Source organism: Lissotriton helveticus, chromosome 1_1 (assembly GCF_964261635.1).
Source record: "Lissotriton helveticus chromosome 1_1, aLisHel1.1, whole genome shotgun sequence".
In the NCBI taxonomy this organism is placed as follows: Eukaryota; Metazoa; Chordata; class Amphibia; order Caudata; family Salamandridae; genus Lissotriton; species Lissotriton helveticus.
The window spans coordinates 795801380-795815321 of NC_136057.1; positions in this window are offsets into that span (position 1 = coordinate 795801380).

Consider the following 13942-nt stretch of genomic DNA (forward strand, 5'->3'; position numbering starts at 1 on the left):
GGTGGCGATTCTCGCTAGGTTTAGGTTGGTTCAACTCCGCATTCTGCACCTCTCCTACACCCCATGCGCAACACAGTACCGGATAGGTTATGTAGATTCGCAATTTTGCTTGAGAGGATGTGGGGAAGTGGGCACGTTTTTTCACATCTTATGGGATTCCACTAGGGTTCGGGCATACTGGTCCAGGCTGTCAGACATCATGGCGGAGGTGGTGGGCGCGGAGGTCCCACTAGAAGCTAGATGGCATATCCTGGGGTAACGAATGACATCACTAGGCCGAAGTGGGATAAGATTTGGCTGGCACTAGCGAGCATGGGCGCCAAAAGGAATATAGCGAGGCTATGGGGTGGTGAGGTCTTGCTGACAGTGGAGGACTGGGAACAAGACCTAGATTGGTGCCAACGAGCTGAGAGAGTCATATACAGAAGCAGGGGGTACCCAAAGAAATAGGAGAAGATTTGAGTGGCGTGGATTCTGTACAGGGGGAATCAGTGGATACTCAGGCGGTGACTGACCCTGGTTAGCGTTATGCGTGTGCTCTGGTCCTAAATGCTGATTGTGTTGAAGGTGATGATGTTATGAGTTGAGTGCCTCCATTCAACCAATTGACATTATGATGTTGCCTGGTGTAGGCATGTTACGGACTTGGGTGTAGCATGGGGAGCGAACTGCTATTGATGATTGTCGGGTGGAATTCCTCATGTGGATATATTACGAGAGTCAGATGCTAGCGGTGGGGTGAATACCGGGGGGCTTGATCTTTGTATGCAGGTCACACTGTAATGATGAATACATGCTTTACGTTGTCTTTTATTTGCCAATGAATTACCGATGATGCCTAATGTGTGATTATATGGAGCTTGTTATTACAAAAAAAAGATTTACATTTTTTTTTATTCTGGAACGAGGTCGGAGAAAGCAAGCAAAATGACGCTTTCCCCCTTTGGCAATCCATTACAAACTCAGGTGGCCAATCTTTTTTCTGTTCGCAGAATGTCATGTCCATATATTAAGTTCCCCCAAAAGAGACCTTTAACCTTTTATTTGGAGTGTAATTTCATACAGTCTATGCGGGACACTAACTCTTGTATCAGGTGTTTCCACTGTGATGTGCTCATTCAATACTGCAGTCACCCGAAAATCCTTCAGGTTCCGGTGAGCTATTGTTACTTCTGCTGCACTGTCTAGCATTGCCAGAGCCTATTCCCCATTCAGAAGCTGAGTCCTCAGTAACCTGGGCATGTCAAATGTTTAACCAAGATACTTTCTTCTTTTTGAATTGAGGTTTTGCTTTATGTTGCTCTTCCTGTCTGATAATGTAATCTGAATCTCAATTTGTTTCCCTTTTTGTCTTTAGTCACTCTTCTTACTTTTGTTCTGATTGCCCGTCCTTCTCCAAGTTTTTTGATGAACCCTGAAAGAAACGAAAGGAACATGTATTAGTGTCCTGATACCTGTCAGCCTTCCTAATATTATCATGATTCCTAAGGTTGTAGTTCTTTTCAGAGGACTCCAGTTGGGGAGACCCACCCCTTGATCGTGAATACCTTTCTGAATTGTTATTTTTGGAATTTTTATTTTCCCATTTCGTTTTAGAGGAAGTGGGTGCTTGTTTTGAGTTGTCTTTGTCGGGACTACCCGCTATTTGTGGCTTCCTTGTTTTGGTTCCCAAATTATCTCTACCTAATGCAGCATAGGTTTCTGTGATAATTTTTGGTAATTCTTGCTCCCTATTGATAGGAGCTGATTCCCTTAAGTGGCTGTGTATGGCCACTGTTGCTGCCTCCCCCTTTATATTGCTCACCATTATTGCAGATACTTGCAACCCATCAGTTTCATCCACAAGTCCAGTTCTGATTGCCCGTCCTTCTCCAAGTTTTTTGATGAACCCTGAAAGAAACGAAAGGAACATGTATCAGTGTCCTGATACCTGTCAGCCTTCCTAATATTATCATGATTCCTAAGGTTGTAGTTCTTTTCAGAGGACTCCAGTTGGGGAGACCCACCCCTTGATCGTGAATACCTTTCTGAATTGTTATTTTTGGAATGGCTGTGTATGGCCACTGTTGCTGCCTCCCCCTTTATATTGCTCACCATTATTGCAGAGACTTGCAACCCATCAGTTTCATCCACAAGTCCAGGGCAGGTCCTGCCCCGTAATCATTCTGTATCTGTTTTAATACATCAGGAACAACTGCTAAGGAAGGGGTACCATGTACTCTGGCATGCTATGTTTTTCCTGCGGACCCGTATGGGAAATACTGCTCCCATCTGTGCAATTTTTTGTGCTATCCAGAATGGAATTTGCTCTCATTTGGAAGGAATTGTCCCTATTACTGATTTTAGTGTCTGTGGGTTAATTGTAGGTGTGGTCTGGTGTGGACCAACTGGATCATTTCTTGCAGGTTGGACTGTTAATGTTTGCATGCCGAACAGGACAATGTGTGTGTGTATGTATAGACTGACTATGTCTGTATGTTGCACGGACTTTATCCACATGTAGTTTACCTATCTTGGTACGTGGAGTGTATGTCGCTAAGACCAGCCAGGTTGCTCCTTCTTTGCTGAGTGGACAGTCTCACAACAGATGCATTTGGGAGGGCACCTTGAAACCAGTTTCTGTGTTGCTGGTAAGTTAACAGGACTTCAAAGTCTTTGTATAGAATGTATTCATCTGATGGTTCAACTACAATGTATGTGTGGAACAAATTAGTCACCGAATATGCAGGTGGGAACCCAAGAATAGAATACCTCTGGTCCAAACACATTGTGCCTCAATCCCGAAGGTAGCACAGCCACCTGTTGCTCATACGCCGTGTTCTAACAATTTCATAGTAACTGCATATCTGCAATTTTCTGTAATGTTAAGAGCATTAGCCTATTAGTCTTCCCCTGAGCTACTCATGGGGTCAGTCATTTTTTAAGAGAAGAGTAGGTTAAGAGGTAGGTTTTTCACAATGTGGGGATCCTTTTATCCTTACAAGCTTGCGAAACCTTCAGCCAATACACAGAGTATATCTGTTCAGCTGAGGTAGATTTCCCTTCCCACTTCAGACATCTCTGAAAGGTGTGAGTAGGCTTTTCTAATATGTCAATGTTGGTGGCACAATGTTGTGTAGTTCCTAGGAGTCCCCCAGGACCCTATGGATGCACCAGCCCCTCACCTGGTCATTTAGAACGAAGGCGAGGATGTAGCCTTACCGCTCAAGTGGGAGACCTTAGCTGGTTTGGTTTGGGGAACCGGGTTTCAGTCTCGGCAACAATGATCAACATCCTGTGATTCTTGCCAAATCGCTTAATCTCCAGTGCCTAACAAAAATGAATGTGTCCTTGTGTAACAAAACAGGCGCTCATGTAATATCTTCAGGTCTAGTTCGCGCTGTATAAAACTCTACAAAAAAACTGCCTCTGTCTCAAGGATGACACCGGCAAGGGATGTCAGACTGCTGCGTGTCAAAGATTCAGCATGGAGGATCATGTCTCAGCTTGGAAGAAATTCTCCTCTGATTTGTAAGGGGGAGTGAGGGTTGTTTATACTAAAGTCGTCACTTCAGGTTTATTCTGGAATTGATATGTTTTCAAAACAATCATGGATGTTTTGAAAACAATCACCAGTATTTTTCTAAATAAGTGTGATCATGCTCAGCTGGCTGTTGGCCAAGGAAGAAAAAGTGGTGACCCTTATAGAGAATAATTCTGCTGTGCATTGGGATATGTTTATGTACGTCAGTTACATGGCTTATGAGAGAGTACTGATAGCATGGTGTTGAAGCGACAGGAGCAAGCTACTAGGTAAAAGGTCACCTGTTTAGAATCGTTATTGCCATGTGGATGGGACAATGTATGCAAATGGGGTATACATGATTGGTGAGATAGTGAGACTAGACAAAGTCTGGAATCATCCCCTGCGGGCACACATTCAATCGTCTTCTGAATGAGGAAGACTTCCAGTTTAAGTTTTTTTCTCAAATGTTCATTTTATTTCATGTGGTCTTTAAAGTCATTTTAGTGGGTTTTTTTTGCGGACAACTTAATAACATCAGGCAATGTCCGTTTCAAGATTACCAATGCATTTCGGGCATTAGATTCATGCCCTTCATCAGGGAGACGACACTTTCCGAATGTAGGGTTCAAAATCTCTGGGTAGTTGGATAACGAGTGTTGGTGGTCAGTTGCTCGCTTCAGTAAATGCGACGCGAAAAGGGACTCTCTTCTAGATACCGAACCTATCATAGCTGTGCATCCAGCCAATATCAATAGAGTATACATGATTGGACCATCCTAAAGGACATGACATATTTCAAACAGCAATCCAACAACATCGTAATACAGTAGGTGGATTGTTTCTTCAGCAGAGCTGAATCTGATGTTAATTCGATCGCAGTGGTGGGACCGCTGATCTCGTAATCAGGTCCTAAGTGAAGATTGTTGGAGATGTCTTCAAATACTTTGATTAAAGTGGTATGAACAACCTTCTATGGCTGTGTGTGCGTAAAGTCTGAGGGTAGTTTGAATCGTGGCGTGTTCAAAATCTAATATTATTTTATGTGCATGTGGTTGTTTTTTTAACTTTTGATATGGTTTTTTAGTTTATTGTAAGTACTCAGGAAGTAGGACATACAGGAATGGTATATTAGTGTTTTGGTATTCACCATGTGTGCAGTATATCTTGGTGAATGGTTTGGGGCACACCTTGAATGTTCCATTCATAATCCATGTTTCACATTGTGTTAGTTTTATTAAATTATCTGTGGTACAAAATATTATGATACATTTCATTTATACCATATACAGGGGAAACAACAGATGCTTTCTTCTGCAGCACTTTTTCCTCCACTTCCCCCCCAAAAAATGTTTTTGCTGTATTTTGGCTACTTTCTCGGTCCCCTGCAGGGTAATCCACAAACCCTGGGTACCTTTAGAATCCTGAGAATGTTGGAAGAATAGGACATACATTTGGTGTGGATACCTTATGTGGACAAAAAGATATAGTGGTCTAAGTGCAAACTACCCCAAATAGCTACATAAAAGCTTATCAGAGGGAGGGAAAGGCCTAACAGGGAAGGACTTAAGAAGAACCTACATTTCTAAGTGTAAATGTTGGATGAAATCCTAAATATAAAAGATTTATTACGATATCCATATTTAATTCCCAGAGCAAATGGAACAAGATGCTAAAAAGTGTAAATCGCATAATGTTTTTGTTGCTTCCCTTGGCCTTGACTGAATGTTATATTCTTTCCTGGATGCTCCTAATCTGGCGCAATAAGTGGGAGACTCAACTGTAGCTTGGAAGAAGAGTTGGTGGGGCATCATTTGGAAACAAATGATTTGAGTGCCGTTTAAATGGGTTGTTCCTAGCGTGACCTGTTTCCTGATGAGCTAGAACTTTTGCAACTTGTCTTATCTTTTATGTTCATGAGTTGCCCCTTTTCTTATCTGTTCTTCAAGTCCATCTGTCCCGTGGTCATTTTCCTGTGATCCTGGATTTTCGAATAATCCAATAATCTGTCACAAAGTTGTCTCAATGCCCCAAAACTTTGAACATTCACTACTAATTGATTTTGGCAGTGACGTTTCCTAAAAGCATTCACTGCCAAAAACTTGCTGTCTTTTTGCCATTCAAATGGCCATGTTATAGGGCAAACATCTTGAGTGAGTCCCAATTTGAACCATGCCTAAGCCAAACATTGCTTACTTGGCTTCATTAGTGATTAGGAGACGGGTCCTTTTGAGTTCTGCTTGATTATTCTTACCTAACCATTGTGCTGGAGACAACTGATCATGAGGGCCCCACTACTCTCATTCTTGAAATTCAATATGTTGAGACACTTAGTAAACCTATAGCTAGACACCCCGGAAAAAATGCAATGATGAAAGATAGCTTTCATAAAACCTCATGCAAGGTTATACACTAATTGAACCAAAAAAATACCAAATTGAGGATAACAGTTACAAATTATCTTAGTGATTTTTAATTGAGAATACAAAATGAGATTTACTGTTCCAAAATCTGTAAGTATTGTTCAAGACTAAGGGAAGTTATTTATTGAAACCAGATCTATAAGGAACTACAGTCACAAGAAGACAAAATAACAGAACTAAAAAAATCAGAATAAACCAGAGACCAACCCTCCAAATAAACTGATGCATATATTTAAGTGCTAGGGAAGACAGCAGCTGGGTAAGAACTAAGAATAAGAAGAGTGTGTGAAGTAAGCACTTGTGAAAAAAAAGGTTATGGTGATAATGTTTGTAAGAATTTGGTTTATTAGTTAACGGGACCAACTACACACCTTGAGTAATAAATACAATCTTTTTCAGGGTAGACAATCAAATTCACTAAAACCCTCTACGTTCACCCCCAACTCCAGCATGGTACCAACTGAGGTACTCACATTTGAGAAAGCAGTCCTAAAAGAGATTGTAGAGAAACGCACCAATGGAGGATTTCATAACACAACCAAATTGGAAAACAGAAGCCATCAAAACCTTGGCCAATGACCCCACTATTAACATCAAAGAAGCAGTTAAGGGCGGAGCAATTGTGATTATGTCTGCCACCAACTACAGGACGGACTGTCTATGCCAACTCCAGGATGGCAGATACTATACTCCCCTCCTTGAGGACCCCACTCCACGCCTCACAGTACGTATCAATTTACTGGTGACCTCGGCACTCAATCAAGGATGGATCACAAAAAATGAGGTGGAATTCCTCATTAATGAAAATCACAGACTACCCTATTTTTACACAAAGCAATTCAGCATCCCCCGTGTAGACCTACTGTTTTGGGCATAGGGTCAGTCCTAGAACCTCTCTCTAAATTGTGTGACCATTTTTTTCAGCCCTTGGTCAAAACTGGCCCTGGGCGTCAAATTCCGTTCCGCTCGCGTAAATTGCGATAATTTGACATTTTCCACGGAGAGCGTGAAAATGCCAAAATTTTTGCGATCCGCAGTGTACCGGAATTTTTTTTCATGCTCAGGCTGTAATAATACTTTTTCACGGGCGCGATTGCTTTACCTGGATACCCGCGTTTGTTGACAAGTTTCCCCGATCCGGTCGCGTGCTCCACGAGATGATGGATTGTTGGTAGCCATTTTGCACTATCTGGCGAGATTTCGCACCCGCGATCACGTCATTTGTCTCGCGATCATGCACCGCGAGAGTATGAGATCTCAAACAAGTCATTCTCGATCGCGAGCAAGAGCGTGAGGACGCAAAGAATGCATATCGAACGCGACAAGGAGCGAGAGAACACGAACACATCATTCTCCACCGCGAGCGAGAGCGTGAGGACACGAACATGTCATATCAAACGCAACAAGGAGCGAGAGAACCCGAACACGTCATATCCGATGCGACAGGGAGCGAGAGAACGCGAACACATCATTTTGGACGCGCCATTGACATCCGGCGGAAGTAATGTGAAGTTCGAGAACTTGAACATGTAAAATGTTTAATTTCGAGAAGACTATCAGCTCTAGCAGCATAAAACCTTCTGCAAATGATGATTTTGATAGAAAAACTCCTCAGATTGACATTTGGCTGTCCTTTTTTGTGCAAGGAGGAAGTGCCACAGAATCTCCAACTTCCTGTTCCTGTCCAGCAGGCTCCTCCCAGTGCTTTGTCCATCTACTGCTCATTCTGCCTTTGGATTTTGAGCTGGAAAGATCACTCTTTTTGTCTGCTGCATCACTGCAATTTGATTTGAGGATTTTTGAATTGGAAATTTACAAGTAAGTGGTTGTTGTGTCCGTTTGATTGTTGGCATTGCAGTTGTTGCACTTTAATTTTGGTAACTATCATTGCTTTTTTTAAAAAATGTTGTGGGTAGTAGTAGTAGTCAATAGTAGGCCTCGAGCTAGTCATGGCCTCATGGGTGTGTGCATGATGAAGCAACTGTTCCTTAGGTGTTTTTTTTTAATGTATTTCATTTTCAAGCATCATTTAGGGCCTGCATGGCATTGGATTGAGTTGGGAAATGCGTTTTTTGGGGTGGGCTTTCTGATGTTGGGCCTGGCCATGTGGCTGGTGGTCATTTAGAAGTCTAGGCCTGCAAGCTTGTCTGGCCTTGTCTGCCAACAGGCCTGCTTTCATCCAGTAGGCTCAGAGCAGGTAGCCACAGCAGCATTAAACAAGTGTTTCTGTGTGGTCTGTTGAATTTAAACATCATTTAGGGCATGGATGGCATTGGATTGAGTTGGGAAAGGTGTTTTTTGGGGGTGGGATTTCTGATGTTGGGCCTGGCCATGTGGCTGGTGGCCATTTTAAAGCCTAGGCCTGCAAGCTTGTCTGGCCTTCTCTGCCAACAGCCCTGCTATCATCCAGTAGGCTCAGAGCAGGTTACCACAGCTTTATTAATCAAGTGTTTCTGTGTGGTCTGTTGAATTTAGACATCATTCAGGGCTTGGATGGCATTGGATTTTGTTGTGGAGTGTGTTTTTGTGGGGATGGGCTTTCTGATGTTGGGCCTGGCCATGTGGCTGGTGGCCATTTTGAAGCCTAGGCCGGCAAGCTTGTCTGGCCTTGTCTGCCAACAGGCCTGCTTTCATCCAGTAGGCTCAGAGCAGGTAGCCAAAGCTTTATTAATCAAGTGTTTCTGTGTGGTCTGTTGAATTTAGACATCATTTAGGGCATGGATGACATTGGATTGAGTTGGGATGTGTGTTTTTTTTGGGGTGGGCTTTCTGATGTTGGGCGTCTTAAAGACATGCCTTTGTTGTGTGTCTCTGGTGTGTGTTTGGTGTGCAATGCATCCACCCTGCAGACCTTTTTGGACCTGTGAATTTTCGTATTTGCATTTTGTGGCATTAAAAAGGCAGAGCAGTGTGCTTCAGCATGCATCCTTTGCCTGGCTTTTATAGGCCTCTTGTCAGCTCCTGGTGTTTCCCAGGCCCCCTGCTTGTTGCTTGTGATTTATGAGTGTCCATGTGGCCGATTACCTTCTTTTGTGATGGGAGTTATTATTGTCCTGCTTTTGCCATATAGGCCTGCATGGTTTTCCTATTGACTTACTGCTTCCATCCATCTACCCCCTCTGCCAGCAGCAGCTCCATGAATGATGTGAGGCTCAAATAATTTAATGGCAAATAGGGTTCACCCCACTTCCATTACATTTTTATCTTGGTGGTTCTTATTTTCTTTCCTATCCTTCCTGAGTAGTGTGTGTGTACACAGTAGTATAACATAGCCCTTGTTGACAAAGTCTCAGAAATGGCTAGACTATATATTTTGCTTGCACTAGTACAGTAGTAACTGAACAACAAAAACAAATGCCACATTTCATGGATGTTCTTCTCCTGGCTTATTTGCTTTTAGGTGCACAAAAAGCCAGAGGAGGTGTCACCACCATTACCCGTTGTACTGCCAGCCAGACAGAAGTCCTGCCGTGCATCACGTCCAAGTGTGACCACAACTTGTTGTGCATCTGCGTCCTGCCTGTCATCTGAAGAAGATGGCCTTAAAGAAAGGTACCAGGTCCAGTACCAAGAAAGTTGCCGGTGAGAAGAAGGAACAGAAAAAGGAAGTGCCAATAACCACGACTGGTGTGCCGGACAATGTTTTTTTGGGACCAAAAAAGTTACGCCTGTAGCAGCGGGAACCAAGCTGGGAGCAGCACCTCCGCACCAGCGGTCCAACCCCACCTACCTAGGCCCAAGCCCTTGAGTGTCACACAGGTAACCAGTCTACTAACGAGCAGCGATGTTGAAATGTCATTATTGCAAAGTAGCACACAATCAATGCAGGCAGAAAATCAGCAGATAAGTGTGCAGACGCAACAAGAGCAGCAGCTGCAACAACAACAGCAGCAGTCGCAACAACAATAGCAGCAGCCGCAACAACAGCATTCCCGATTGATTTTGCGAAGGAGAGAGAGACGTTCCTCTGATTTCAAAACAGTGATCGCAAAGCGGCACTTGAACGAGTGATATTCTGATTCTCTGCCGGCTGGTGGATGCATCGTATGCATTAATTGCACAAGATTTCATGAAGTATATGACCCCTGAGGAGAGAATACCCTTGCGGAGCGAATATTGTTGGCCGACAGATCCTCTTAACCTCCGTCTTAGAAATAGACGCAGGCCTTTGATTTCTAAAGGTTGTCCAGTCGTATTTTAGTCCTGATGAAGACCCGAGCTGGTTGCGAAAAACAAGCACCGTAACATAGGGTCGAAACGTCGACGTAATATTGTACATCAGTCCCTACAAAGTTTCAACCACAACTAAAAAATTATAATAGGGTTGTAACCAATGTACAGTGATTTTCGGACTGGTCTTTTAATTGTCATTATGTATGTTTATTTGTGAATTATAGTAAATGTCCCAGTTTCATTTTCATTCACTTAATCACATGCAAGCCAACTGTTTGTGTTTTGATGATTTTTGTTTAGGACAACCCTTTAAGTATATGTACATCAGTGTCGTGTGTATAATTAATGATTTATAAAATAATGAAATATACAGGATTAAATCCAAAAAATGGTGTGTTCGCTTAGTTTTTAGTTGGATATTTGTAATTTCAAAATAATACTGCAAATATCGTCTGTCTTAAGGACAAACAAAGCAATTGTTTTCCTTCCCAACAGAACCATTGTTGCATATACACACTTAGAACCCAGGTTCTGAGGGTCACAGGGCCACCCCATTATAACTAATGGCAACAACAACAGCAGCAGCCGCAACAACAGCAGCAGCCACAACAACAACAGCAGCAGCCGCAACAAGAACAGCAGCAGCCGCAACAACAGCAGAAGCCGCAAGAACAGCAGCAGCCGCAAGAGCAGCAGCAGCTCCAAGAACAGCGGCAGCCACAGGAACAGCCCACAATAGTAGTTGTTGATCCTGAAGTAGGGGCATTTCAGGAAATCGAGCTTCCTGCAGACAAAGTGGAGCAAACCACTGTTTCGGAAGATCTATTGTCTTCCAGATCACCACCAAGGAGGCTTAGTCCATCATCTTCTTCTTCAAGCCCCTCTTCTGATGATCGTGATGCCACTTGGCAGCCACCAGCTCAGTCTGAGAGTGATGCACACCACAAGAGAATGCTTCTGAAAAGGAAGGTTCCAGATAAACTTAGAGTTATGGAGGTAGATGTAGAAGAGGGGGATGATGTTGATGAAGACGAGCCAGTCATCACGCACATCACTCCCGCCCCAAAGGGGATGGAGACCAACATTATTACCCTATCTAGAAAGGCTGCTACTGAGCGGGATGTAGCACGGATACCACCAAAACAGGTTACACACCACGACCTCCAGCTGCCATATTTTCAAAGGCCCGGCAGGGACCTACATCCAGCTCAACCATCTCAGTAGGTAGTGGTAGTAAAAGTCACAGTGTAGCTGCACAGAGTCAAATTCCAAGCACACCCTCCAGTTCATCTGGTTTTGAAAGTGGCACATCCAGCAGTGCCAGAAAGTTCTCCTCCCCAGTTTGGGACTTTTTCTGTTAGCACCAAGGAGGAGAACGTTGCTATATGCTCAATTTGTTGCACAGGTGTTCGGTGCAGTAAGCTTGGTACAAACTATGATACCAGAGGCCAAGCAAGTCATCTCAGAATACACCACACTATCGTGTGGGAGAATCACCTACCTTACTTAAAACAAAGTAAAAAAACTTGAAGTTGGGCATAAAGAATTAGGGGACGATATTATTGTGGTGGAAGGTGAAGAAGAGGGAGGCATTTCTAGCCCTGTCCCCAGTAGTGTAGTGGTACCACCCACATCCTCCTCAGTAACATCTGAGTGGCACCGCAGTAAGAGCCATACTCAGAGTCAGGCTGAGACACGAAGGCGGCCGAGTACTGCAATGAGACAAACTTTGTCGTTGAGCCTAAGTGGGTGAATGAAAACAACAGCACCACAAAGGAAAGTAATCCAGCCTACCATTGAGAGCCTGCTTAGGTTGGAGGGGCAGTTCCAACGCAACGACCCAACGGCACGGTTGTACAATGCAAAGCTGGCTAAAATGTTAGCACTGGACCTGCTCCCTTTTTCATTTGTGGGAGGGGTGGGTTTCCTTGAATTTGTGTCAGCCATCTGCTCTAAATGGAAGGTTCCCAGCCAGTCCTATTTCGCAAGAATTGCTGTTCCGGCACTACATCATGATGTGCTGGAATTGGTTGGACAAGCTTTGCAGCAGAGTGCTGTTCACAATATTCACCTGACAACAGACATGTGGACTAGTTGCCAAGCCACAGATTACATGTGCATCACTGCATACTGGGTCTTTTTTGTGGGGGTTAGAGATAAGCTATCTGAACGAGGTGCTGTTGACACAGCTGAGATTTTTAAAGCTACTCAGAAACATGCAACTGTAGCCATGTTCGCCATGGGGAAATCTCATACTACTGTAAAAATTTTGGAAGAGTTTCGGAGCAAGGTTTTTGAATTGCTGCGCCCAAGAGAGCTTAGTATTGGTTTTGTTGCCACAGATATTGGCAGTAATGTACTTAAGGCCATGAAGCTTGGTTCCTAATTCAGGGTTTCATGTTTGGCGCACTGCATAAACATTATAGTTCAAGACTTTCTGAAAAAAGAACCCATAGTCAGCAACTTAATGACCATCTGCTGAAGAATATGCACTCATTTCAGCCATTCTTTTAAAGCTCGGAAGCAGCTGAGGATCATTCAACGTAAATATAACATGCCAGTCAAAGCACTCATCCAGGAGGTGGCAGCGTATTACATGCTTGATCATCTGTTTGAGCAGTACAGGCCACTCAATGAATATGTCATGCAAAGACTGGATGCTACTGTGAAAGGCATAACCCTACAGATGGACCAATGGTGCCTAGTTAAATTCCTGACTGAGATGCTTCGTCCTTTTGAGGTCTTCACACGTGAAGTCAGCAAGGAGGGCGGTACAATGGGCCAAGCTATCTCATTTTTGCAAATGCTAGAGTATGAGCTGAAGAAGGTGTCTGAATCATACAAAGGTGTAGAGGAAAAAAAGGAAGCCTATTACTTGTTGTAGAGCTTAGCCAGTCACTTAGCTGAAAATGCAAGGGTGCAAAATAATATTTTGACACAAGAAAATTATATTTCTGCCACAATTCTGGATCCACGGGCACAATTGGGACTGAAGGCATTCATTCCTTTTTCAGAGATGGATGTTGCCCGCTATAAAACTTGGATAGCTGAGGCAGCAAGTACCTTGGAAAATGAACGGCTGCTAATTAAAAGCCCGCAAGATCAACCCACAAGAAGTACTGCAGAAGGCATGCCTGCATCAAGTGCAACTTCGGAGGCTGAGGGCAGTGCGTTTGGCTCACAACACTCACCATCACTATCGACAACAGCAACAATAACTGGATCATTAGGCCCAGTAGAATCGTTACACAATTGGTATTTATAATTAGGCATTAATAAGCACAGTGCTGATCCACAGAGAAAAGAGCCCGAAAGGTTAGCAGCAGCACACCTGAACATTGAGCGGATGGTCCAGGCCTATCTGGACGACCCAACAGAGGTGTACATTGATCAAAACCCATTGCAGTATTGGTATAGGAAAAGGGCTGAATGGCCACTGCTCAGCAGGCTGGCAATAAGCTATCTGGCTTGCCCTGTCGCAAGTGTCTCTTCCGAATGTGTTTTCAGTGCTGCTGTTTCCATTGTAACAGTGAGAAGGACCAGTTTCTAGCAAAAAAATGTGGAGAGGTTAACAATGATCAAATTAAATCAGCACTTCATACCACCGAATTACACAATACATGAAGCAAGGGAGGAAGATTAGGACAGCGGCTCAGGTGACGGAAGTAGTGTGTTACTTGATTACCTACTACTGGCTGAACCCTCAGAGTTTGAGGACGAGCTATTCTTCCCTGACAATTAAGCTTGCACTTACTGTCTTCCTCCCTTATTCTCCTTTATTTGTGTGTCTGTCGTTCCGGTTACAAACTTTGAATCGCAAAAAATCCATTACCACCGTCTTCTA